The sequence below is a fragment of the Megascapheus bottae genome, chromosome 7 (genome assembly GCF_031878675.1).
Source record: "Megascapheus bottae isolate mThoBot1 chromosome 7, mThoBot2.hap1, whole genome shotgun sequence".
NCBI lineage: Eukaryota > Metazoa > Chordata > Mammalia > Rodentia > Geomyidae > Megascapheus > Megascapheus bottae.
In genome coordinates, this window is record NC_143515.1 from 67,611,835 (window position 1) to 67,636,577 (window position 24,743).

A 24,743-nucleotide genomic window follows, 5' to 3' on the forward strand; every position below is an offset into this window, starting at 1 on the left:
GAACCCAACAGCCCATCTATGGAAGCCATTCTCTGTGGGCAGTGCTCTTGGATTCTCCTCTGCACCAGCATGTCCCTCCCCTCTGCCTCCAACAAGGGACATCTGGGATGGGAGCAGGCTGGAAAAGAAATGGGCACCAAGTTTGTGGACCAGTTCTAGAAGGCAGTAGTCATTTTCAGTTCTGCAAAGGTTGGGGTGGGTGACTAGTGCCTTCATTTTTAAATTTGCAGTCCATGAGAAAAAGACTCGCCAGGGACTGGGCAATCTCTGCCCAGTGAACACCAGCCTTTTAGCTCTTTTGAAGTGATGGAGCCTGTCATCCAGGCAAGAAGATACTTAGCAGTATAAACTGGGCCCCAAGCTGGTCCCTGCATCTTCAGAGTCCTCACTGAACCCAAGGCCTGAAGTTAAGATTGAAGTCTAACCTGAGTTGGTGACTGTGAGTGAGGGGTGGACTTGGAGAAGCTGACTGTCCTTCACCCAGACCCAGGGTCAACTGAGGCTACTCAAGGGAAAAGAAAAACATGGTGATCACTATTCAATCTGTTCTAGGCAGTGGGCAGAGGAGGAGCAGAGGGCAGAGGCAGGCACTGAGAGTGTGAGTCACTGGTAACAGACTATCCCCCCACAATTCTGATGTCTCCTAGTTAATAGCTCATTATCATTTCTAATCAACTGTAGACCAGAGCCACTTCAGAGAGTGCTGAACTGGACAACAGACCAGTAGCCCCTGTTGCAGTGTTTGCCTCCAGCCATGGATGTGTTCCTGAAGTTTGTAGACTATGCCTGCAGGAAGATGGCAAGTCAGGTACACCTACTAGTATCGTTGGGGGCACGAGTCCAGGGCACATGCGTGCAGATGTGTACACACCAGAGATGTTTACCCACCAGAGTTCCCTGCCTCAGCGAATTTAAGCCACTGACCCCTCAGTTTTCCATGAGAACAAAGCTTTGTGTTCAGCCCCTGATTTGAGCCTGGGTGTGGCATCCACCCTATCAGGCCTAAAGGTCACTGGGCTCCACGGGCTTCTCGTTCAGATGTCCGCTCCTTAGCCACAACTCCCCCACTGTGGTCTGGTGTGAAGGCCCTCACCAATCTCCTCACTGAAATAGGCAATTGTGTATTAGGCATTGTCCCTAACAATTGGCCTAGGTTTGAAGCCACTGTGTTCCCTCCACTGTTCCCTGGTGGCCAGGTAGGGCCTAGATCCTATCTCCTGTGCCAGGATGTCAACCCTCATGCCCCTCCTAGGGGTGTGGTCTTTTGTAACAAGGAATATGCCTCCTGCTGCTAAGAGGGATGCCTTGTGTTGAGGAGGCTGGGTGTCAGTGGTAGCTCTGGGGCCAGGACAGCCGGGCATGGGCCCAGGCTATGAGGATACCACACCCTCTGTGGCTCTCCTGTGCTTGGCAGCTGGGTGGTTTGTCCTACTTTCCTCATTGCCTAGACAACCATCCTGGGTTCTTCCTTCACCACCAGGCCCAGCCTGGGTCTCAGGGGCTGGGGGGGGGGGGGGAAGGGGACGGCGGGGACACATGGGAGGGGCAGGTGTGAGAGAGCCAGGCCCAGGTCATCCAGGCCCATTCCCCACCGTGCATCTGGGGCTTATGGTAATGGCTTTCTTTGTCCTGGGAGCACCACAAATTGTCAGCTCTGAATGTGAACCTGATTATGATATCCAAGCTTGGCCTTCTTCCAGAGAAGCTCCTCCCCTATCTACCTCAGAGGCCCCTGGCAGCCGCCTCTGCCCAATGGCTCTTACCTGCCCTCTCCACCCCCAGCCCAGCTCATTTGCTCCCTGCACCCTCCAAGGGGCCGATGGGATTTCTTGGGGCTGCAAGAGGTTCAAGGAGGCCGCTTATCTTCCTCCCTTCAGCGCCAGGGCAGAGTCAAAGGAATTAGATTGGGGTCGCTGGGAGGCCTGTGGATGCCAGCTCTGCACAGGGTGGGGTGTGAAGCCAGCAGAGTGGGGAGGGCCTTTGTTTGACATTTCTGTTTGCTGAGGCCCCTGCACCGGCCCACCCACAGCCCCACCTGCCCATTCGCTGGGCTTTCTGCCCCTGCTTTATGACTTAGCTTGGCTCTGGCTTTGCCTGTTGCCTCTAGGAAGGGCCAAGACAAGGTCACACCTGGGCTCTGTTATACACAAGCAACCCCCCGCCCCCCGAAAAGGGCCTTCTCACTTAGCACACCCTTGTACACCCTGCACAGGAACTAACTCACATACCAACCAGTACCAAGTCCTGTGCCTGGAGACCACAGCCCAAGCATCTAGAGAGGTCGAGGGAGCACCGAATTTCCTGAAGGAGCACAGGACAGCTTTAAAGACATCCAGAAGGGAAAGGTTTAGTGTGCATGCCTAACATGCTCCAGACCATGGGTTCGAACCTCAGCACGTCTAAGAGGAAGAAATGGAGGAAACACTAGGACAGGAACAGCAAAAGAATTACATTACAGGGTAGTTCTGAAGTGGTGTCTGACTTCACTGGCCACTTAGACCAAAAGGGACTTGGCTCTGAAAGGGTGCTGGTGAAGTGCCATGTGCCCACATTTGCTATCTTAATGTCACCTGTTTTCAAAGCTGCCATCCAGGCTTATGGAATCCTAGAGCAACAAGCAGGTCAAGTGCTTGCCTGAGATCACAGAAAATCCCAAGCTCCAAGACCTCAGTCAAGCTGCTAAGAAAGTTCAAGACAGTTCTGAGTTAAGGGAATGAAGCGCATTGCGATGTGAGGGAGAGCGGTGTTGGTTCAGGTCACGTCACAGGAGCCCACAGTGGAAACCGGGTGACATGCACACAGTCCCACAACTCAGGACAAAGGTAGGTGGGTCACAAGTTCAAGGCCAGCCTGGGTTACATAGGAAACCTGTTTTAAAAAGAAAAGGAAAGGAAAGACATGCAGGAATAGCCACCAATGATGGTTTGGTTTTGTTTTTATGCAGGGCCTAGGCCTGAGTGCCATCCCTGAGCTTTTCTGCTCCACTCTAGCACTCTTAACTAGTACCTGAACCACAGCTCCACTTCTGGCTTTCTCTCTCTCTCTCTTTTCTTTTCTTTCTTTCTTTCTTTCTTTCTTTCTTTCTTTCTTTCTTTCTTTCTCCTTCTTTCCTTTTTGGTGGTGAATTGGAAATGAGTCTTACGGACTTCCTTGCCTAAGCTAGCTTTGAGTTGGAACTCTTGGATCTCAGCCTCATAAAGTTGGAGCCTTAAGTGCCTAGCTTCCTAATATACTATTTTTTTTTCCTTTGGTTGTTGTGGGGCTTTGAACTCAGAGTGTGGGTACTATCCCTGAGCTTCTTTTGCTCAAAGCTAGCACTATGCCACTTAAGCCAGAGCGCCCCTTCCTACTTTTTCTGTGTATGTGATACTGAGGAATCAAACCTAGGGCTTCATGCATGCTAGGCAAGCACTCTACCACTAAGCCACATTCCCAGCCCATGCTGAAACTTGATTTAAGTCTTAGGACAACCAAGATTTTGTCTCACTGCCTAACACAGCCTCTATTTCTGCCCATTCCCAGGCTGGTACCCCAGCCTGCATCTGCCTCAGTGGTCTATTTCCCATCGCAGGCTCCACCAAAGCCAGCAAGGAGAGGAGTTCGAGACAGTAACCTAGGTGCACGTGTGGCACTCGTGCTGGCCCTGTTCTGGCTTGACTGAGTCCCCACAGCTGGGTGAATGGTCATCCCCTGGGTTGGATGAGGCAACTCAAGCAAGGAAAGTGGCCCAGGACTTGAAGCCAGACAAGCTGTCCCCAGAGGGGTCCCCTCACCACTGGGAGGTGCTGCCTTGTCATCATGGTTACAGAACACAGAGGCAGAGTAGCCTATAAAGGAAAGAAGTTACTCAACACGTGGTTCTGAAGGCCAGAAGTTCAGTCCCAGGCAGCCACAGCTGGCCAGGGTTGGGTGCTGTGCCAACATGGTGAAAAGCAGGGCAAGCAGGCATGCGTAAGAGCCGAGCGAGCAAGCGAGCGAGCGAGCGAGCTGTGCTTTCTAACAACCAGTCTTGCTGTAACTAATCCAGTCCCCAGAGAACTGCATTAATCCCTCTTAGCAATCTAATCACCTCTTAAAGGGCCCGCCACCTACTCACATTGTTGCCCTGGAGACCAAATGGCAAGATGACAAACCATATTCAAACCATAGCATACCTCCGTGATGGTGCTTGGTGGAGCAGGATCTCTGGGCCTGGCCCCGTCCTTTGTTGTTTCCACTATTAAAATATTTTAACCAACTCCTCTACACAGGAAGAGGTGAAGGCTGTCAGCTTCTGGTTAAACTAGGCTAGTGGTTTTGGGTGGTGGTGGTACAGGGATTTGAACTCAGGGCCTTATGCTTGCTACTAGGCAGACACACTACCACTGAGTCACATCTCTAGCTAGGCCCACTGTGCATCAAGAAAGACTCAGACTGGGGGCCAGGAGTGTAGCCAAGTAGTAGAGTGCTCACCTAGCGTGTATGAAGCCCTGGGATCGCCACACCACATACACAGAAAAGGCTGAAAGTGGCGCTGTGGCTCAGGTGGCAGAGCATTGGCTTTGAGCAAAAAGTGTCCAAGGACAGTGCCCAGACCCTGAGTTCAAGCCCTAGGACTGGCCTAAGAAAAGACTTAAACTGATATTCACATCTGGGGTTCTCCACCCTAGCTTTATAAAACAGGACTGAGAGGTCTCCTGGACTTACGTATCTCCACCAACACCCTGGCCCGAGGCTAGTGAAGGGATCAACAGTTGTCATCCTTGGTCCCATTGGGTCTGTGCATTCCCACAACCATGTAGGGTTAGGGAACTAACCTACGTCATAGAACTTGACAGCTCAGGAAAACGGCCAAGGCGGCAGATGGGCCTGGGCCACCAGGGAGGGGCTGGGCAAGCCACCGCAGGGCATGCTGGTCCTGTAGCAGTGTGCATGGGAGTAGCTGATCCTGCTGCTGGGGTTGTACTGACACTGCCTCTGGTGACTGGGCTTTGCCTACCACCTAACAGTGACATGAATGTCATGTATCCCATCTCACCCTGCATGAATGTTCCAGATCAATGCAGCCAGGAATCCCCCTCACCCACACACACCTTTTCCCTCCCTTGTTTTGTTTTGTTTGTGTGTGTGCTGGAGCTGGGCCTTGAACTCAGGCACTTTCGCTGGGCTTTTTGTCTCAAGGATTAAAACACTCTTCCACTCAAACCACAGCTTCACTTCTGGCTTTCTGATGGTTAGTTGGAGATAAGAGTCTCACAGAGTTTCATGCCTGGGCTGGCTCTGAACCACAATCCTCAGATTTCAGGTAGGTAAGATGACAAGTGTCAGCGCTCTCTGCTTTCTGTAGGGTCCCTGTAAAATTAGATAAATAGACTTCCCAGCTGTGGCCACACTCCGAACACCAGGTTCTGCAGAACCAGCGTGTACCCCTGCAAAGAAAAGCCTGCTGATTAGCAAACACCAGCGCCTAGAAGTGCCAAGAGAAGAAAGACCTGGCCTCGATCAAGTGGCTTTCCATGTGTTCTTATGTCACTTGCTGCTGCTGCTGCTGCTCCTTCCTTTTTTATTTTATTTATTTATTTTAATTTTTGCCAGTCCTGGGCTTGGGTTCAGGGCCTGAACCCTGTCCTTGAACTTTCTCAAGGCTAGAGCTCTACCACTTGAGCCTCAGCACCACTTCTGGCTTTTTTCTATGTATGTGGAACTGAGGAATCGAACCCAGGTCTTCGTGCATGCTAGGCAAGTACTCTACCCCAAGGCTAAACTCCTGGCCCCCCTTTCCTTTTGATAGTACTGAGGTTTGAACTCAGGGCCTCAAGCTTGCTCAGTTGGCACTCTACCATTTGAACCATGCCTCCATTGCTTATTATTTTAAAGATGAGTCTAGAGTACTTTTCTGTCCAAGCTGGCTTTGAATGTGATCCAGTAGATCTCTGCTTTCTGAGTAGCTAGGATTGACAGGCATGAGCCACTGGCTGGTGTTAGCTTTGATAAATGATTGAGGTTGGATTGACGTCATCCTCCAGGGCAGTGCCCAGTGGAGCAGCCAGAGACTGCTTCCATCGTCCTGGAACCATGATCACAGCAGTACGTATTTCCATCTTCTAATAGTAAAAAACCTTTGCCATATTTTTAACATATAAAGTATATAGGGGAGAAAGAACCCAACTAGAAGTGAATAAGACAGGAGGAAAATAGGAAACAGCAGTAGCCGTGTTATCATTAGATGAACTCATCCCCTCCCTTGTACATAGTCTGTCCATGGTGGCTAAGAGTTCCAGAGAGTTCTTTCCCTCTTTAGCACTTTTCTCATACAGCCTTAAATATGCTTGTTTGGCACTGCTAGTGTTTTTATTTATTTACTTTGTACACACACACACACACACACACACACACACATCAAAAGGAACTATTTTTGAGCAAACCTCCCTCCTGGGTTCACCCTCACTTCCCCAGCCTCTGAAGCTGTGCGGCCACTCTGGCCCTCGCTGGCTGAGTCCCTTCCAGTCTGGAGACTGAGACGTCATGGGCCTCAGCTGTTCTCAATTAAGCCCCTTGAGCTGAAGCTCCATAAATGACTTTAGCATGTTGATTTTCCAAAGGGTCAATCTTATTTTGAGCCAATGTGTCAAAACAAAATCAACCACAACACATAACAAAGCAGATAAACACAGCTCCTCATAGACTCGCTGTAAAATTATGAGGACAGAGCATGTTGCTGGGCCACTCAGGACCCCAGCCCCCTCTCTCTGGAGGAGAAAGACGGGGTTCTAGTTCCACTTCTGCAATGGAAAAGGTGAAGGACTGGCGGCACCACCACGGGAGTTGGCCTTGGGGCTTGCGCTGGCATTGGGCTGGTGCCTGAGATGCTGCAGCCCAGGCTTGGCGTGGCCCTACACAGAGCCATTGCCATGGCTTCCCCTGCCGCCACCTGCTCCTACCCCAGGCAAACTCAGGGCCTAGGGCTGGCAGGCTGGCTCTCTACACTTGAGCCACAACTCCAGTGCTGTATTTTGCTAATTTTTTTGAAGATGGCAGTCTCAGACTGGCTGACTTTGAACCACAGTCCTCAGTAGCAAGGGATTACTGGCCGCTCTCACCAGGCTACATTTTTCTTTTTTCTTTTTTGCCAGTCCTAGGGCTTGAACTCAGGGCCTGAGCTCTGTCCTCAGGCTTTCTCAAGGCTAGAGCTCTCCCACTTGAGCATCACTTCTGGCTTTTTCTGTGTATGTGCTACGGAGGAATAGAAATCAGGTCTTCATGCTTGCTAGGCAAGCACTCCACCACTAGGCCAAACCCTGGCCTACATTTTTCTTTTTTCTTTCTTTTTTTTTTTTTTTTGCCAGTCCTGGGCTTGAGCACTGTCCTTGAACTTTCTCAAGGCTAGAGCTCTATCACTTGAGCCTCAGCACCACTTCCGGCTTTTTTCTATGTATGTGGTACCTAGGAATCGAACCCAGGTCTTCGTGCATGCTAGGCAAGCACTTTAACCACTAGGCCAAACTCCCGGCCCCACATTTTTCTTTTTATTTGACAGGACTGGATTTGAAATTAGGGCCTTACACTTGTAAGCATTCTACCACTTGAGCCATGCCTCCAGTCCATCTTCACAGTAGGCAGAGTTGGGCAGGATCTAACTTGGGCAGGAGAACCAAGGGTGGGTGAAACATATTTTAATTGGCCTGAGAAGGTTTTAAGAGAAATTTACCAGCTGCAAATATTGAAATAGCAGAAGATTTCATAGAAAAATGCAATTAAAAAAAAAATTTCCCCTGGGAGAAGTTAGACAGACCAGCTGGCTCTGCTGTTCCCACAATCCCCTGTGGCCCCAAGTCTACCTGAGACCTCAGATGCCCGCTTCTCTAGGCAGCAGCATGTCAGGGTAGCTCCTGGTCCCACCAGAGAACGCCATCCTCCTGACCATCCTGGTCCAGCCCGCAGGTGCTTCCTGTGTGGTTGGAGGAGACATGTGAGACAGGGCATGTGAGACAGGCCACCGCAAGTCCCCACCCTTTGCCAGGCTATTGCTGGACCCGGTCACAGAGGGCCTCTCTGCTGAGCTCCAGGTTCCCAGCAGTCACTCCGCCCTCTGCTGCCATCATGCCAGAATGGGAAACCCAGTGGCAGAAAGCTCCACATGACCTATCTACATACAGACTGGGCTGTTCTCAACATAAAATTTGGGTAGGTCCGGGCCGGGAGTTTGGCCTAGTGGTTAAAGTGCTTGCCTAGCATGCACGAAGGCCCGGGTTCGATTCCTTGGTACCACATACATAGAAAAAAGCCGAAAGTGGTGCTGAGGCTCAAGTGGTAGAGCTCTAGCCTTGAGAAAGTCCAAGGACAGTGCTCAGGCCCTGAGCCCAAGCCCAGGACTGGCAAAAAAAAAAAAAAAATTGGATAGCCAGGCACTGGTGGCTCACATCTGTAATCCTAGCTACTCAGAAGGCTGAGATGTGAGGATCACAGTTCAAAGCCAGCCTTGTCAGGAAAGTCCATGAGACTCTTGTCTCCAATAAACTACTCAAAAAACCCCAGAAGTGCCCTGTGGTGTACGTGGTAGAGTGGTAATCTGGAGCACAGAGAGGCTCAGGGATAGCACTCGGGCCCTGAGTTCATATCCCGGGATCAGCAGGGGGAAAAATGCATAGGTCATTGCAGAAGTTTCTGGAAGCTGTGTGTCTGGGCCGGCCTCTCAGTGACAGCTGGCCTGGAATGACTGTCTAGGGTGGCCCTGAGATGGAAGTCAGAAAGGAGAGGTGGTTTTGTAGCAGGATTATGAGGACAGGGGACACTTCAGTGTGGTCCTATAAGTTGGCATACCAACAGGCCACCTTGCCACTGGCTTAAAATCACTTGCTTGAACCTTTATGTGTCAAGCCTGGCTTGCTCACACTCCCTACAGACTCGGAGCCTGGAGCTTCTACCAGCTTTTCCTGTCTTCCCAAACCTGTAAGATTCTTAACAGGGCAGCAGCAACAGCAGCTTCAGATTTCCTTATAACGTGGCCTCCTAAGTTCTCCACAAGATGCGTGCTCAAGGCCCAATATGACACACTAAATACAACTACATGTGCAGGGTGCCAGTGGCTCAGTGGCCTATAACCAAAAGAAAAAACTTGAAGCTTAGGAAAAGACTCCAACATGGGTTTTAAATGCTTCACGCTTCTCTTTGGGGCCCAGTCCCATCAAACATAGTTGACAGCTGGGAAGAGGTAGGGGTGGCATGCTTTTTCCTGTTCCCTACATTAGTGACAGATGCCAGAGGGGCTCTGTAATGTCCCCAATACTCCTAATTTAAAGGAGCATGAATTTCCTTGTATCACTCAGTGGTTGTCAGGAGGGCAGGCCAGTGTCTGCCTGGCCCCTGGTCTCCCCTGCTTCCAGAAGTCCAGGTGCTCAGGGGACAGACTAGGGGAGGGGGACAGGGAGAGAGCTAGGAGAGGAGTTCATAATTTACTGAGTACCTACAACAGTCCACATGGCCTGTGGTTCTGATGGAAGAGCCTCAGGCCCAAGGCGCCTGCTTTTTCTCTTGGAATGTCTTCACATTAGCTTCACACAGGGAGCAGATCCTTTTAGGCCCTATTTTCCAATCACATGGCTCTGCTTCTCTTGTTTATGATAAGGAAGGAAGGGAGGAAGGAAAAAAGGAAGCAAGCAGGCAAGCAAGCAAGCTGGGCACCAGTGGCTCATGCTTTTAATTCTAGCTGAGTCTGAGGATCTGGGTCTGGGTAGGAAAGTCTTGGGACTCTCATCTTCAGTTAAATAGCAACAGTGGCCTGGAGCAGAAAACTAAGAGATAGATCCCAGATCTTGAGTTTAAGCCCCAGTATCAGCACAAGGAAGGAAGGAAGAGAGGGAGGAAAAGAAAATTGGGGAGGAGGGGTGTCAGTTGTATAAGCCAGAAAGGCTGGGCAATGCTATTGAAATCCATGGGAAGGGTGGGTCTGGTGTAGGTAGCCAGGGGCTTAGGAAAGAAACTTCAGCTGGCTTCTAGGGATGGAAGAAACCAGCTCTGGAAACTCCAGGCCATGGGAGGAGTGGGCGGGGTGGCCCACAGCACTGCTCACCCACACTACAGGAAAGGAGGGTCTTATGAGCCACAGAGCAGGAAATAGGGACCCACTTTTGCCAAACCCAACAGAGACAGCCCTGGATCGCAGATAACTTGCCTGTTACACGCCTGCGCTAGCCCTGATAGAGCCTGCAGACACCCCAGAACCCAAGACAGATCCTCTGCCAGTCTCTGGACCTGAGGTCCCAATCCCTGGATCCCTGGGGTGTGTGTCAGGGGACACTGAGGCAGGCACTGAGAACAGCGGTTATCCTTTCCTTGATTATTTGAGGTACCCTCTAGGCTGGCCCCAGTGGCCCAGGTTCCCACTCCCGCTTCTGGGCTTCCTTTCCCCTCTGATCTGCTCCCTGCCCTCCTCCTGGCCCCAGTCTCCCAGGGAAGAGTGCTACTGTCCCCTCACTGTAGAAGGGAGGCTCCAGGTCTAGAGGCAGGCAGGTTCCCCAGCTGCTCCTTGGGCTGCCCCCGAGGGGAGAGGGAGATGAAGCAAGGATAGGCTGGCTCAGAATTGCCCAGGGCCAGAGCTGTGCTCACCAAGTTGCAGAGAAAGCAGGCCCACAGGTGTTCCGGGAGCTGACCCTCCTGACCCTCCTCCGAGGCACAGGACAGCTGTGGGAAATCCCCTGTGGGCAGAGGGCAGGACCATAAGTCTAATTCTGCCACTGACTTGTCCGGAGCTCTCTGGCCTCGGTGATCTCATCTTTAAAATGGACAAAACAAGGGCTGTCTGCCTTCAGAGTTGTGATAAAGGGTCTAGAACTCACTCTGCAAGGAGAATTCCTTCCCACCTCCCTCTCCCTGTGTGCCCAGGGATGGGGGCCAGGGGGGTGGTGAGCTGAGTGTGGAGAGAGCTTGGCTGGCACTGGGTGCCATCACAGGCATCCAGTACTGTGCCACGTCATTCTCCCAGCAACCCTGCCAGCCGGGCACAGCTTCCACTCCAGCAACCGTGCTAGGCTCATGGCAGCTGGGGAGGGTGTGTGCAAAACACAGGCGAAGCCACATCTGTTGAGGGAGAAGCCTCTGCCCTGCCCGGGCACCATCCTCTGATGTGTCTCCCCTGCACAGCCCCTGGGAGGGAGTGCGGGGAGGACATGACCAGGTGGAATTCTGACTGCTCTGCCCCGTTCACTGTGTGACCTTAGGAGACTTGCTTAACTTCTCTGCTTTGTCTTAAAGAGGCTGAGCTGTGGGAGACACTGTGTGTGTGTGTGTGTGTGTGTGTGTGTGTGTGTGTGTGTGTGTGTGTGTGTGTGTGTGTGTGTGTGTGTGTGGAACTGGGTGCTATTCCTTAGCTTTCGCTTTTGTTGTTTGTTTGTTTGTTTGTTATTGTTGTTGTTGTTTGTTAGTCCTGGGGCTTGAATTCAGGGCCTGGGCACTGTCCCTAAGCTCTTTTGCTCCAGGCTAGTGTTCAACCACTTTGAGCTAGAACATTACTTCCAGTCTCAACAGGGTGCCAGTGGCTCATGAGTCCAACCCAGCCTGGGCACAAAAGTCCCTGAGACAAAAGTCCCTGGGACAGTGCTCAGGCCCAGAGTTCAAGTCCCACAACTGACCAAAAATAGTCTTATATACATTCCTGCTCAGGCTGGCTTTGAACCACGGTCCTCAGATCTCAACCTCCCCAGTAGCTAGGATGACAGGTATCAGCCATCAGCATCTGGGGCTTTTCTTTCCCTTCCTTCCTTCCTTCCTTCCTTCCTTCCTTCCTTCCTTCCTTCCTTCCTTCCTTCCTTCCTTCCTTTCTTTTTGTGTGAATCCTTCCTTCCTTCCTTTCTTTCTCCCTCCCTCCCCCCCCTCCTCTCTCATTCTTTCCCTCTTTCTGTGTGAATCCTGGAGCTTGAAGTCAGTGTTTCGGCACTTCCCCTGAGCTGCTTTCACTCATGGCTAACACTCTACCACTTGAGCCACAGCTCCACTGCCAGCTTTTTCTGAGTGGTTTATTGGAGACTGAGCTTCACTTCCTGCCTGGGCTACCGCTACACCATGATCTTCAGATCACAACCTTCTGAGGAGCTAGGATTACAGGTGTGAGTCACTCACTCTTCCCCAGTTCTCTTAGTCAGTTTTTATTACCTCAAGCTTTGTTGAGCTAGCAAAGAAATATAAGTTCAAAAGAGAGTGGGAGCTGGAGTTGGAGGTCTGGGCACTCCAGAGAGCCCTGGGCTCTTCTGTCATTGTTATCTCAGAAGAGAGGCAAAAAAATGGTTACCAAGCTCTTGCCTCAGAAAACTAAGGTCAAAGGAAGAAAAATGACCTTTAAGTTCAAAGAGCAAATTCAAGAGAAAGCCAGAGCTGAGAACCATGACTCATGCCTGTAATCCTAGCTACTCAGGAAGCTGAGATCTGAAGAGCACACAGTTCAAAGCCAGCCTGGGTAGAAAATAGCAAAGTCTGTGGGACTCTTTTTTGCACTTTTTTTTTTCCAGTCCTGAGCTTGAACTCAGAGCCTGAGCATTGTCCTTGGGCTTTCTCAAGGCTAGAGCTCTACCACTTGAGCCACAGCACCACTTCCAGCTTTTTTCTATGTATGTGGTACTGAGGAATCGAACCCGGGGCTTCGTGCATGCTAGGCAAGCACTCTACCACTAGGCCAAACTCCTGGCCCCAGGACCCTTTTTTGTATTTGTGGTTGATGGTCATGGGGCTTGAATTCAGGGCCTGGTGCTGTCCCTGAGCCCTTTTTGCTCAAGGCTAGCATTCTAGCTCTTGAAGCCACAGCTCCACTTCTGTATCTTTGAGTGGTTAATTGGAGACGCATGGGGACTTCTCTGCCTGGATTGACTTTGAAATGCACCCTTCAAATCTCAGCCTCCTGAGTAGCAGGGTTATAGTGTGGGCTCGTGTGGGACTCTTCCTTCTCTCATGACCTAATATGGGCTCCCGCCATTGAAGCATAGGCATCTTGGGGGACATCCAACAGGCCCCTTGCTCCACAGGGCACTTTGGGTTTCAGTTACCTTTCTCACACCCTCTGCTCTCTCCTGTGAGCTCCCCAGACCCCCAATCTGGTCCAGATTCCCTTGAGGGCCACTTCATTCCTGTTCTCAGTGTCCTCTGCACGTGTTCTCTGGGAGTTGGAAGCAGCTCCACCTTCTCAGCCCCTGCCTGGCTGTCTGGATAGATATTCGTCCCACAACTAGACCCATGGCCTCTGGGCTGGACACAGGACAAGCCTGTCGCTGCTGCCTCCAAAGTGTTTATAGGCCTGTGGGAAGATAGCTCCCAAGCAGTCTTCCCTTCCCAGATGGGTGGGGCTGTTGCGCATGTGTGGTAGGGATTAGCTCCCTTCCTGGGTGCCCTAAAGAGGCTGCTAGGTCTCCACTGGTGACATGCGGATGGCAAGCCTGGCACAGAACTCAGTGTGGCTAGCTGGAAGACTGTTTTGGGCTTGCACTGAGGGCCTTGTACTCTCATTTTTTTTTTTTTTTAATTTCTCACATGACTGTTACTCTATCACTGGAGCCATTTTGGGATTATCACCTCCATTTTCGGATTTTTGCTGGTTAATTGGAGATGAGAATCTTGGATTTGTCTGCCAGGGCTGGCCTCAATCTAAGAGTCTCAGATCTCAGCCTCCTGAGTACCTAGGATCATAGTCATGAGCTCCCAGTACCCTGCCTGGCTGAAGGGCATTTCATGAGTTTTTGTTGCTGCTGTTGTTGTTTTAAATTCTTTGCAGTGCTAGGGGTAGAACTGAGGCCCCCATGTAAGAGAGGCCAGCCTCTACTGCTAGAGTCAAGACTCCAGCCCTCACAGCTAGGTATAATTGCTCCTTATTCCCAGAGCTCCTGGCTGGGGTGGGAGGGGGAGAGAAGCTGGGTAGATGCGGGAGCTGGGCTTCTCCTCAGGGGATCCTGGCTGTGTCTGTGTCCCAGTGAATGTTGGGTAGGCCGAGGAACAAACCCCTTACTCCTCAGCCCCACTCCTAGCAGTGGTGACTCCATTATCTTCCTTGGCTTTGACTCATCCATCTGGTTCGCCCTTGGCGTCCTGTGTCTTTTTTGTCTCCCTTGTCACCATCTTGGCCTTCTCTCAAGCGTCTCTGGGGGCTCCGGTCTCCACCTTCCCCCGCCCAAGAGTGCCATCTACTCATGACTCAGTGATGAGTCCTGCCCGTGGCCATGTTTCTCAAAAAGTTGCTAAGTATGAAAATAGCACCATGAAGGCTGCTGGAATTGTATTAGGAGGTGGGATGGGTAAGGGAAAGTGATAGGCAGAGCCTGATTAGGATACATCACATAAATGGAAATGTCTTAGTGAGATGACTCCATTTTTCATACTCACTGATGTATGTGAATATAAACAATAGAGGTTTCGCTCACTCCGTGGACATCTGCATTCTGCTCCACTTCCTCCCACCCCTCCTGGCTCCCACGTGTGTTCGTCATCTGTAAGTCATGGTAAGAGCCTGAGTCACTGATGATGCCCCCCTTGCCATTTCTGTCCTTCTGTTGTAATAGATGTTCCCTTTGAAAGGAGGCTGACAGCTTCCCAAGCTCCTGGCCGATGTGGACCCCCAGATTTTTTGCCCCCTCCAGGTCCATCACCCTCTTTTCATGACTTTCAACTTACTCCCAAATGACTCTATATTTCTCACAGAACCTTCCTGATCTGTGACCTTGAGCAAAAGAAGCTTAATGACAGAATCCAGGCCCTGAGTTCAAGCCCCAGGACTGGCAAGAAAAAAGGAAAAAAAAAAAAAAGCAGTAGCTTGCTTTTTAATATACCAATAATGAACAAAATCCAGAATATAATTCCATTCCCAATAGCTTCAAAATCAATAGAACACTTAGGTATTAACCAAGTAAATGATTGACCTGTACAAGAAAAATGGCAAGCGCTGAAAAATGAAGTTGAAAAATACCATCCAATGGAAGATGGAAAGGTCTCCCATGCTCATGGATCAGCAAAATCGATATCATGAAAGTGGCCCTGCTGCCAAAAAACAGTGTACAGATTCAGTGCAATGCCCATCAGAGTAGGTATCAATCTTTAAAGAATTAGGGGTGGGGAGCCAAAAATTCCTATGGAGGCATAAGGCAAAGGCAATTCTAAGTAACAAGAGCACTGGTGGAGATAGCACAATACCTGACTTCAAATTATAGTACTGAGCCATAGCAACAAAAACAGCACAAAAATAAACCTGAAGCTGGGCACTGGACGCTCCACCTGCAATCTTAGCCACTCAGGAGGCTGAGATCTGAGGAGGGCAGTTCAAAGCCAGCCTGGGCAGGAAAGTCTGTGCGATTCTTACCTCCAATTAATTATATAAAGCTGGAAGTGGAGTTGTGGCTGAAGTGACTTGAGCACAAAAGATTGGAGACACCACGAGGGCCCTGAGTTCAAGTGTCAGGACTGGCATGCAAAAAAAAGAATATCCGGAACATACGTAGAAGTAAAAACAGTAAACGGAATAATCCAAGTAGTAAATACAATGGCAAACAGACACACAAAGAAATGCTCATCATCTTTAGTCATAAAGGAAATGCAAACCAAAAACTTCAGAAAGCTTCTATCTCACCTCGGTCAGAAGGGCAGCCATTAAGAAAGCCAACAACAAAAATGCTGGTGAGAATGGTGGAAGGGACCCCTCATACACTGTTGGTGGGAATATAAACTAGTGCAACCACTATGGAAAATCAGTATGAGGTTCCTTAAAAAAAATGTAACACAGCCTCAAACTTATGGGAACAAAAAGTTACAAATATCATTCAAAGTCTTACCTGATTCGGAAGCATTTGTGACTAAGTTATCAACATTATAGTTGCCTTCTGTTTCTGACAAACAGGGAATTGGGGGTATTTCTCCCATGTCTGATGATTAGTTGGCTAAGGTAACTGCTTCCTTTAATGTACAGAAGCTTCTTAATGTGATGCAATTCTACTTGTCAATTCTTGCACTTATATCCTGAGCCACTGGAGTCCATTTCAGAAAGTTATTGCCTGTGCTTATGCTTTCCTGTGTCTTCCTCTAAGTTCTCCTGTAGTAGCTTCAAAACGTAAGGTCTTATATTAAGGCCTTTGATCCATTTTGCAATGATTTTTTTACAAGGGAAGAGATAGAGATCTAGCTTCATAATGTGGGTTTTATAAAAAGCAAAAACAAAAAAGGTAAGTCCAAATCTCTCTCTCTCTCCCTCTCTCTCTCTCTCTCTCTCTCTCTCTCTCTCTCTCTCTCTCTCTCTCTCTCTCTCTCTCTCTCTCCCTCCCTCCCTCCCTCCCTCCCTCCCTCTTTCTCCCTCTCTCCCTCCTCCTCCCCTTTCTAGGAATGGAATCCAGGGCCTCAGGCATGTAGGCAAGCATTCTACCACTGAGCTATGCTCCCAGTCACCTCAGTTTTTCTTTGACTTTCATGACCTTGACACTTTTGAAAGGTGTGAGCCAGTTCATCTGTAGACTCTTCCTTACTTGGACTTTGTCAGTTGCCTCCTCAAAATCAGATTCAGAAGCTGAGTGTAGTGGAACATGTACGTAATCTCAACACACAGGAGGCTGAGGCAGGAGGATTTTAAGATTGAGGCTAGTCTGGGTTACAAAATGAGACCTGTCTCAAAAAACAAAAAAAAACCTACCAGAACATTATAGACAAGCTGGGAACTGGTAGCTTATGTGCCTGCAGTCCTACCTCTCAGGAGGCTGAGGTCTCAGGAATGCAATTCAAAGCCTGGGCAGGAGAGTCCATGAGATTCTTACCTCTGATTAACCAGCAAAAGGCTGGAAATGAAAAAAAAATTGAAAGTAAGAGCTGTGGCCTTGAGCACTTCACAGCCAGGAAGTGAGCCAGGTCCTGCCATGGTCCCGCTGCAGGACAGTGTTCACTCTGGGCAACCCACTTCTGTCCTCCAGGGTGGACTTGATGCTAATGTGGCTGTTTAGCATTTAACTACTACGGGTGAGAAGAAGGCACATGGGAACCTCATAGACAGGAATGGCGCCTCTCAGAGCTCCTGATCTTCGAGCTGGCTGGGAGCTGGGTCCATCTAGAGAAAGCAGACCATGGGTGCAGATGTGCTGGGGAGGACATCACAGGATTTTAGCACTATCATTTTTTTTTTTTTTTTGCAGTCATGGAGATTGAACTTGGCCTGGGAGCTGTCCCTGAGCTCTTCAGCTTAAGCCTACCACCCTGCCCTTGAGCCAAGTCCCACGTCCCATTTTCTAGAGGCTAATTGGAGATCAGAGTCTTAGGTCTTTTTGTGCCTGGGCTGGCTTTGAGCCTTGATCCTCAGATCTCAGCCTCCTGAGTAGCTAGGGTTACGGGCGTGAGCCACAGCACCCGGCAGCACTCTCCTTCTTATGGAGATGAAATCCCCAGAACACTGGCTTTTTTCACGGGGACAAGTCAGTCCCCGTGAACACTGTTGTACACTCACGTCAGGTAGGAGGACACTGGAAAGTGCGTGGTGTGAGGGGAGGTGTGTAGGGATGGGTAGGTGGCCATCTGCTGATTGTAACACATCAAGCATTCCTTGCTTTGGGGGGATCCTGCTCCTACCTCAGAAGGTGCTGGCCTGGTCCCCCTTCCCAGTGCCACCACTTTGAGGAATGGCATGTGACCCATGCCACAATCCTGGCTGAGTCTGAGATTTACCCCCCTCCAAAAAAAATGCCAGAGCAACTGAAGTAATCCTTCAGAGTGTTCTGCTAACAGTGGCCTTGACAACGAGAGGGAGTGCTGAAAAAGTCAGGGCACTTGTGGGTCTTAATTAAACCTGGAGGTCCAAGGCTGGGTGGGGATGGGGCCTTTAAGGGACTGGGAGCCTAATGGCTTCACGACTCCCTTCAGAAGTTCCCCAAGTCTCAGGGAAAGGAAGATGGTAATCTCCCACAGGACTCCCAGCTGGGAGGATTTGAACACCCAAAGCCTGCTGGTCATTATCTGTGTGGAGTTTGTTGAAAGGAGGAGGGAAGATGGCAACGGGAGCAGGAAGCAGATGGAGGGCGAGTGAGTCCATCCTCTGGAGCTGGCGCACAAATGCATCCTTAGGTTTGTGTATTCCCCATCCCCAGTCGTGACTTGTCAATTATGTAACCTCTAGAACAACCCCATTTTTGCGTGTCCTCTGGTGTTGTCTGAGATACTGTCATTTGCAGTGGAGAGACTGGGCAAATCGAATCTCACAGCTCTCCCTGCAAGCAAAATGGCCTGGGCACCATTCATTACCCGGGCGACCCTGCTATGACAGTGACCCAAGACATAGCTCTCTTGGTAGGTTTCCAAAGAAAGGACGACAAGATGAAGTGGGCCTCTTCTGGTGGGTTCACGCAGAAGGGACAGTAAGAAGACAGAGGCCGTGAGTCATTCTGGTGGTGACATCACCAAGCAAGGTGGTAGGTGAGCGAGGCCTGTAGGCCAGGGAGGAAGGGGAAGGCAAAGGTAACTGGGCTGGCTTGAGAACACAGGCCCTTCGCCACTGAGCAGTGGACAGGGACTGTGTTCTGCTGGCAGAGGAGGCCAGCGGGACGGGTGGGCAGGGTGGAAGGGCTCTCTGTGCTTTGAGATGCACGGAGAATTTCCTTCCGGGATTCCTGTCGTTGAATGGAGTGGTGTGCCTGGAGCTGGCCACTGACTGGCCGAGGTGACACCCACGGCCAAAGTGACACCCTCTGGCCCTCTTCTTCAGAGGCCAGTTCCCGGGTCAGCCAGGGTTGTTGATTATCTAATGGGCACAGTCCTCCACTGTCACTCCTCTGCAGATCTCTGAGACTCCTGATCTGACAAGGAAAGAAGCAGCATGGGTGGTTGAAATCCATTTAGCATATTTAATGTCCACTTGCACTGTATTGGTTTGCTTTTTTTTTTTTTTTTGCCAGTCCTGGGCTTGAGCTCAGAGCCTGAGCACTGTCCTTGGACTTTCTCAAGGCTAGAGCTCTACCACTTGAGCCTCAGCACCACTTCCGGCTTTTTTCTACGTATGTGGTACCGAGGAATCGAACCGGGTCTTTGTGCATGCTAGGCAAGCACGCTACCACGAGGCCAAACTCCCGGCCTCTGTTTTGCTTTATTGTGGTGAATTATACATACCAAATTTACTATTTTAACCATACAATTTAGTGTCATTAGTGCATTCACATCCATCCACCGTCTCCATCACCTATAAAACTTAAAAAAAATCTTTCCATACTTAAACTCTTAAGCCCAGTGTGTGTTCACTGCCCTGTCCTCCTCCCCCTTCCGTGCCTAAAAAGTTCATTCTATTTTGTCTCTGTGGCAATTAATTATTCTAGGTCAGTCCTCATGTAAGTAAAATCATGAAGTATTTGTCCCTTGTGACTGACTGGCTTATTTCACTTAGCATAATGACTTCAAGATCCATTCATATAGTAGCATGTGTCAAAATTTCCTTCCTTTTCAAGGTTGAGTAGTATTTCATTATAAATACTATATTTTGTTTATCCACCGGTGAACATTCAAGTTGTTTCTACCTTTGGGCTATCGTGGATAGTTCTGCTGTGAACTTTAGTATACAAATATCCACTGGAGTCTGCTTTCAAGCTTTTTGGATGCATTCATACTACGCAGCAAAATTGCTGGTCATGTAATTCTGTTTTAAGTTTTTGTTGCTCTTTTTTTGCCCATGGCAGGGCTTGAACTCAGGGTCTAGGCTCCATCCCTGAGCTTTTCTGCTCAAGGCTAGCATTCTTGCACTTTGAGCCACAGCACCACTTCTGGTTTTTCTGGTAATTAACTGGAGATAAGAGTCTCATGGACTTTCCTGCCCAGGATAGCTTTGAACTGTGATCTTCAGATCTCAGCCTCCTGAGGAGCTTCAGGATTATAGGTGTGAGCTTACAGTGCCTGACCTCTGTTAAGTTTTTGGAGGACCCATTATACAGTTTCCCAAGAAACTTGGTGGCTCTAATTCATTGAGATTTGAGGTTAATACTACAAGATAACCTAATCTATTAAGACTGAAACTGTCCCTCAGCTTAGCTCAGCCAGGAGTCCAGTGAGCCCTATTGGCATACAGCTGAGCCTGAAGGCTAAAAGGATCCCTGTGGGGAAGACTAGCCAGCAAGCACTGGTGCCCTTCCTTCTGAGACCAAAGACAGCAGAGCCTGGATCTGACCTAGTGCTATGCCTATATGATTGCTTCTTCCTGGACATAACTCCTGACACGGGCCTTCTGACCCTGACAACACGGCCCCCACTGATGTCAATCTAATAGAAGCTTACATTTGCCCTTCTCGGCCCTGCTCATTTCATGTTAAGGGCACCTGAAAGTCTAGCATCCTGACTTAAGAGTCAGCTGAACCTGACTTTGAAACCCTGTCTCTGCCACCTCCCACCTGTGTGGTTTAGTTAGTGGGACTTTTGCTTAATTAGTTTATGGTGCCTGGAACTGAACAGAAGGCTTCTCAAATATTAGGTAAGGGCTCTACTATCCCATAAATGCCCAGCCCAGGTCTCAGGTCTCAAAGGAGAACGGCCACATTCCAACCTACCACGTAGGGTGGTGAAGAAGAACAGGATGCTGCTCTCTCTCTGGCAGCTGGCACGTCGTAGAGAGTCAGTGGCTGCTCGTCTTCGAAGACGGTGTCCTACAAGCCACTGACAAAGGCAGAGGTGTCATGTCTAAACCAAGCTGGGAGCACCATTTAGAGGGGTTGTAGACGTCCATTTAGATGAAGACAGCAATGATATGGGAGGCCTGCGGTTCACATGCCATTCTACTAGAGTCCACTGAAGGCCTACGTCCTCCCAGAGACTTCAGTCTCTGGAAGTGGCCAGAAGCTGGCATCGGCAGCCACTTGAATAAGGGTGATAATGAAAGGGTCCTGGACAATTGCACAGGGAGTACCTTGGGGTCAGACGACATAGGAGTGGGATTGTGACAGGCTTCCTGAAGGTAATCGAGTTTTACACAAAAGAGCAGCTCTGCCACGCAGGAATTTGGGGTTCCTGGAACCCTCGAATGGATGAAGATGGTGGGGTGGTATGGGGAAAAGGAACAATTAGGATGAGCTTCAGCTCTGAGGGCTTTGGTGTCCCTCTCCAGGGCCCCCCTCAGGTGGGGTAGTGGGGTGGGGCTCCACTGCTCTGCAACAGCACTGAAGGGCCACCGATGCCGTGGCCTCGGGAAGGAGCCCAGCAAGGAGGCTGAGCGGCCTAGAGGAACAGAGATGGGCAGACGGTGGTCGTGCTGGTGGCATTGGCCAGAGATGCCCCTCGCTGAGAAGCTTGGAGCCCTGAAGGCCGTCTATGGAGGAGGGCAATGAGGCCCCCCGCTGCGAAGGCGTAAGGCTGAGCAGGTACGCCCTGCTGGAAGAGACCCTCAATGTCATTTGCTCAATCTCCTGCCCCGGGAGATCTGGCCGTTGGACCCCCTCCAGGTATGGGGAGCTCAGCCCACACAGGAGCTCGAGCCTCCGGGGCGGCCTAGAGGGCCCTGGCGCTCCGACCTTGGCCCTGTTGCGCGCGGCGACGCCACGGGGCGACGGCACCTGGCTGGGGGCTGCGGCGGGGCTGGCGCTGCTGTCCCCGGCCCCAGTGCTGAGGAGGCAGAGTGCAGTGGGCTCTGGTGGAGGCCGGGAGAACTGCAGGGCGAAGGCCGCCGGGGGCTCCGCGGGCTGCGGGGGGGAGGCACTTGACACCGGCCCGAGGAAAGGAGGGGCCGCTGTCCCTGCGGCCAGTGCTGGATGCGGGGACCCAGCGCAGAAGCAGCGCCAGGTAGCGGGGCGCCCCACGGGGAGGGGTGGGGAGGCTGTAGCGAGGCCCCGGGCTGGGCTTGGAACCCAGGGGCCCCAAGTGGTCGGGGAGTGTGCCCACCGTGGGGTGCCCAAGCCCCGCGGCACGGCCGGGGCGCTGCGGGGTCCGGCCCTCCGTCTGGCAGCCTGCGGGGACCTCCGCAGAGGCCGGGAAGTCGGAGCGAGGGCGCTAGGACCGGCCGCGCGCCCAGGCCGCTCCCGCCGCGTCGCCCCGGGGGCCCCCAGGCCGGAGCTGCCTCCCGGGCCGGCTCCGCAGCGCCGGGGCCCGGGCCAGCGCGGCCGCGGGGGGCGAGCGGCAGGCGGAGGCCTGCGCCCGCGGGCGGCCGGAGGGAGGGAAGGAGGAAGGCGGAGAGAAGGGGTGGGAGGGGGGGGGGACCCGGCGGAGGAGGCGGAGAGAGGGAGCGCGACAGCGAGCGGAGGGAGGGAGCGAGCGAGCGAGCGAGGCAGCAGGCGGGCCGGGAGGGAGGAGGGCGCGCGGGCGGCGGCGGCGGCGGCGGCGAGAGCAGAGGACGAGCCGGGACGCGGCGCCGCGACACCGGGACGCGAAGCCGGGCCGGCCCGACCCGACCGGCCACACGGTAATGAGCGCCAGTGCTGGCGGCCCCGGAGGCCCGGCAGGAGGCCGGCGGGCGGGAAGGAGGGAGGCCGGGCGAGGGGCACCGCGGCGGGCCATGCCCGGCTCGGGGACACGCTCCCGCACCCCTGCAACTCGGCGCCCGGCGCCCTCGGGGGGCCGAGGCTGCGGGCGAGGACGGCGGGTCGGGCTGGCTGGGGCGGCGCGGGGGACTGGAGGGTTTGTTTATGTCCCCGCGGGCTCGGCAGGCGCCCCCTCCCGTCCTGCCCGCTCCGGGCCCGGACCCCTCTCCCCGCCCCCGCCCGTCTCCGGGCTCAAGTTCAAGTCTATACAATGCCACGGGGGGCCCCCCTCCACCGCCGGCCTCCGCCGCGGTGCCCGGCTCGGCGGGGCCGCAGGGGCCCCGGCCCGGCCGCCTCCGCCTTCCGGGCTCTGCCCCCGCCTCGGGGCCCGGTCTAGGGCCTGCAGCCGGGGTGCTGGAGGGCGCGGACCCCGACCCGGAATCATCGGCCCCCGCCGTGGCCCTCGGGGCGCGGGGGAGGGGGCGGGGGCCGGGCCCCGCGCAGGCTCCGCCGCGGCGGCAGAAAATGGCAGCCTGGCACGACCCGGCCCCCCGCCCCTCCCCCGGCTCCTGGCCCTCCTTGGCCCAGTGGGGCGGGGGACCCAGGAGGCCCCCCCAGGGGCGGGCCGAGGGGGCGATCCGGGGGCCAGGCTGGGGAACGCTGCGCCGCGATCCTCCTCTGGCCACCTGTGGCTGGGGGTGCTGGATCCGCCAGCGGATCTGGGAGGGGCGGCCGGGCTGGGGAGGGTGCCCACTCGGGGAGCACCCCTTCCTCCCCGGGCTGGGCGGCGCGGGGGGGGGGGGCGCCGGGGTGGCTCCTCCCTGCCCCCGCTGCGGGCCGTGGGAGCGGGGCGGCGGTGGCGGCGGCGCCGCAGTGTGGGGGCGGGGCGGGGGCGAGCGCGGCTCCCGGGCTCGGGCCGCTGGGGGGCCGGGGAGCGCGGGGGCGGGGAGCCCCGAGACGGGGAGCACGGGGTGGGGACGCGGGGGTCGCCCCCTGCGGCAGCCCCCCCACGCACACTCACGCACGCGGACACACTCACGCACACGCACCCCCGCCGGGCCGGTGCAGACGTGTCCTTGAGAGCTTCGCATCTGCACGGTGAAGGACGAGGCCTCGTCGAAGCTGCGCACCGGGGTCTTGCGCCCCCCGGCCCCGCGCCCCCGGAGGACCCCGAGCTTCACCGCCACCGGCAGCCACGAGCCGCGTCCCGCCCTCGCCCGGACTCCCCTCCCCGTGCCGCCCTGACCTCCCTCCCCATCGGCGCGGCCCAGCCGCCTGGCGCGGGGCCCGGGCCCGCCCCTCGCCTCCCCCAGCCCCTCTTCGCCGGGGCCCGCTGCCAAAGTGCATTTCGCTTTCCTGGAGCCTGCCTTCTTGGGGGCATCCCTCTCCCTTCCTCCCCCGCCGCTGTTTTCTCCTTCCCTCCATCTCCTCAGTTCCTCTTCCCCCCCTCTCTGGTGCCAGACCAGTCAGAGGAGGTGTCCGCACCTAGGGTGGGAGTGGGGTGCCACTGCCTATCTTCCGGGCCTCCCAAGGGGAGCCCCTTGTGGCTGCACCTTGACCCAAGATGGCGTCCTGCACCCAGCTGGGCAGCTCTGGCCTGCATCCACGGGAGCTGTGGCCACAGCTGCCGCCTCTGAACCGCGCAGGGACAGGGGCCTTCTGGAGGAGCTCCCTCTACCCCGTGACCCAGCTTGCCCCTCGTTGCCCTGTCCAGAGCCTGCCATCAGCATCCCCGGGGACAGTTCAGTCTTCATGTTTCACTCTGGGCTGCCAGCAGCGGCAGAAGCTCCTGAGCCAGGGCGCAGGCCCCGCCGTGCGGGGATCCTGGGATCAGGTGCTGCTCGCCTGCGTCTCTTCCCTCCTGGGCAGATGTGACAGCTGCAGCCTGGGGAGTGATTCCCCAGCATGGAAGGGTGTTAGGACTGACCTGTGGGATTTTGGAAGCCCGGCTGGCCGGCCAGCCCTCCTTGGGCTATCCCGTCTACTGGCAGGGGCCATTTCCTGGTAGTTTGCTGAGCTACTTGCCTTTGGAGAGTGGGGTCTTGGGGATTTCTGCAGCAAGATGGCTGGCACCCTCTGTCTCTAGGTTTCATTGAGGCCCTGGTGAAACTGTTGACAGGCAAAGTGTGTGTGTGTGTGTGTGTGTGTGTGTGTGTGTGTGTGTGTGTGTGTTTATATGCTGTGGCCATGCATGGGCTCTAGGCCAACCTGTGTGGGGATTTGGGGACCTGCCGGCCCCCTTCCTGAGGCTTGCTTATCTGGCCTTGATACTCTGTCCATGATGCCATGATCAGAGTTCTGACCCTCTGTCCTAGCTCTTTGGTGATTGCTTGGCTTCAGGGCCTT

The 24,743-nt window shown here is 53.4% G+C and overlaps 1 protein-coding gene across 2 annotated transcripts in view; it reads left to right on the forward strand.

The window, feature by feature from the left end:
- The first annotated feature begins 22,148 nt into the window (after nt 1-22,148).
- Dnmt3a (DNA methyltransferase 3 alpha) overlaps nt 22,149-24,743 on the forward strand; it is a 98,079-nt gene continuing 95,484 nt past the window's right edge. For both annotated transcript variants that reach the window (XM_090337343.1, XM_090337344.1), the window contains exon 1: nt 22,149-22,339. The gene's annotated coding sequence lies outside the window, so the exon portion shown is untranslated. The remainder of the gene's footprint in view (nt 22,340-24,743) is intronic.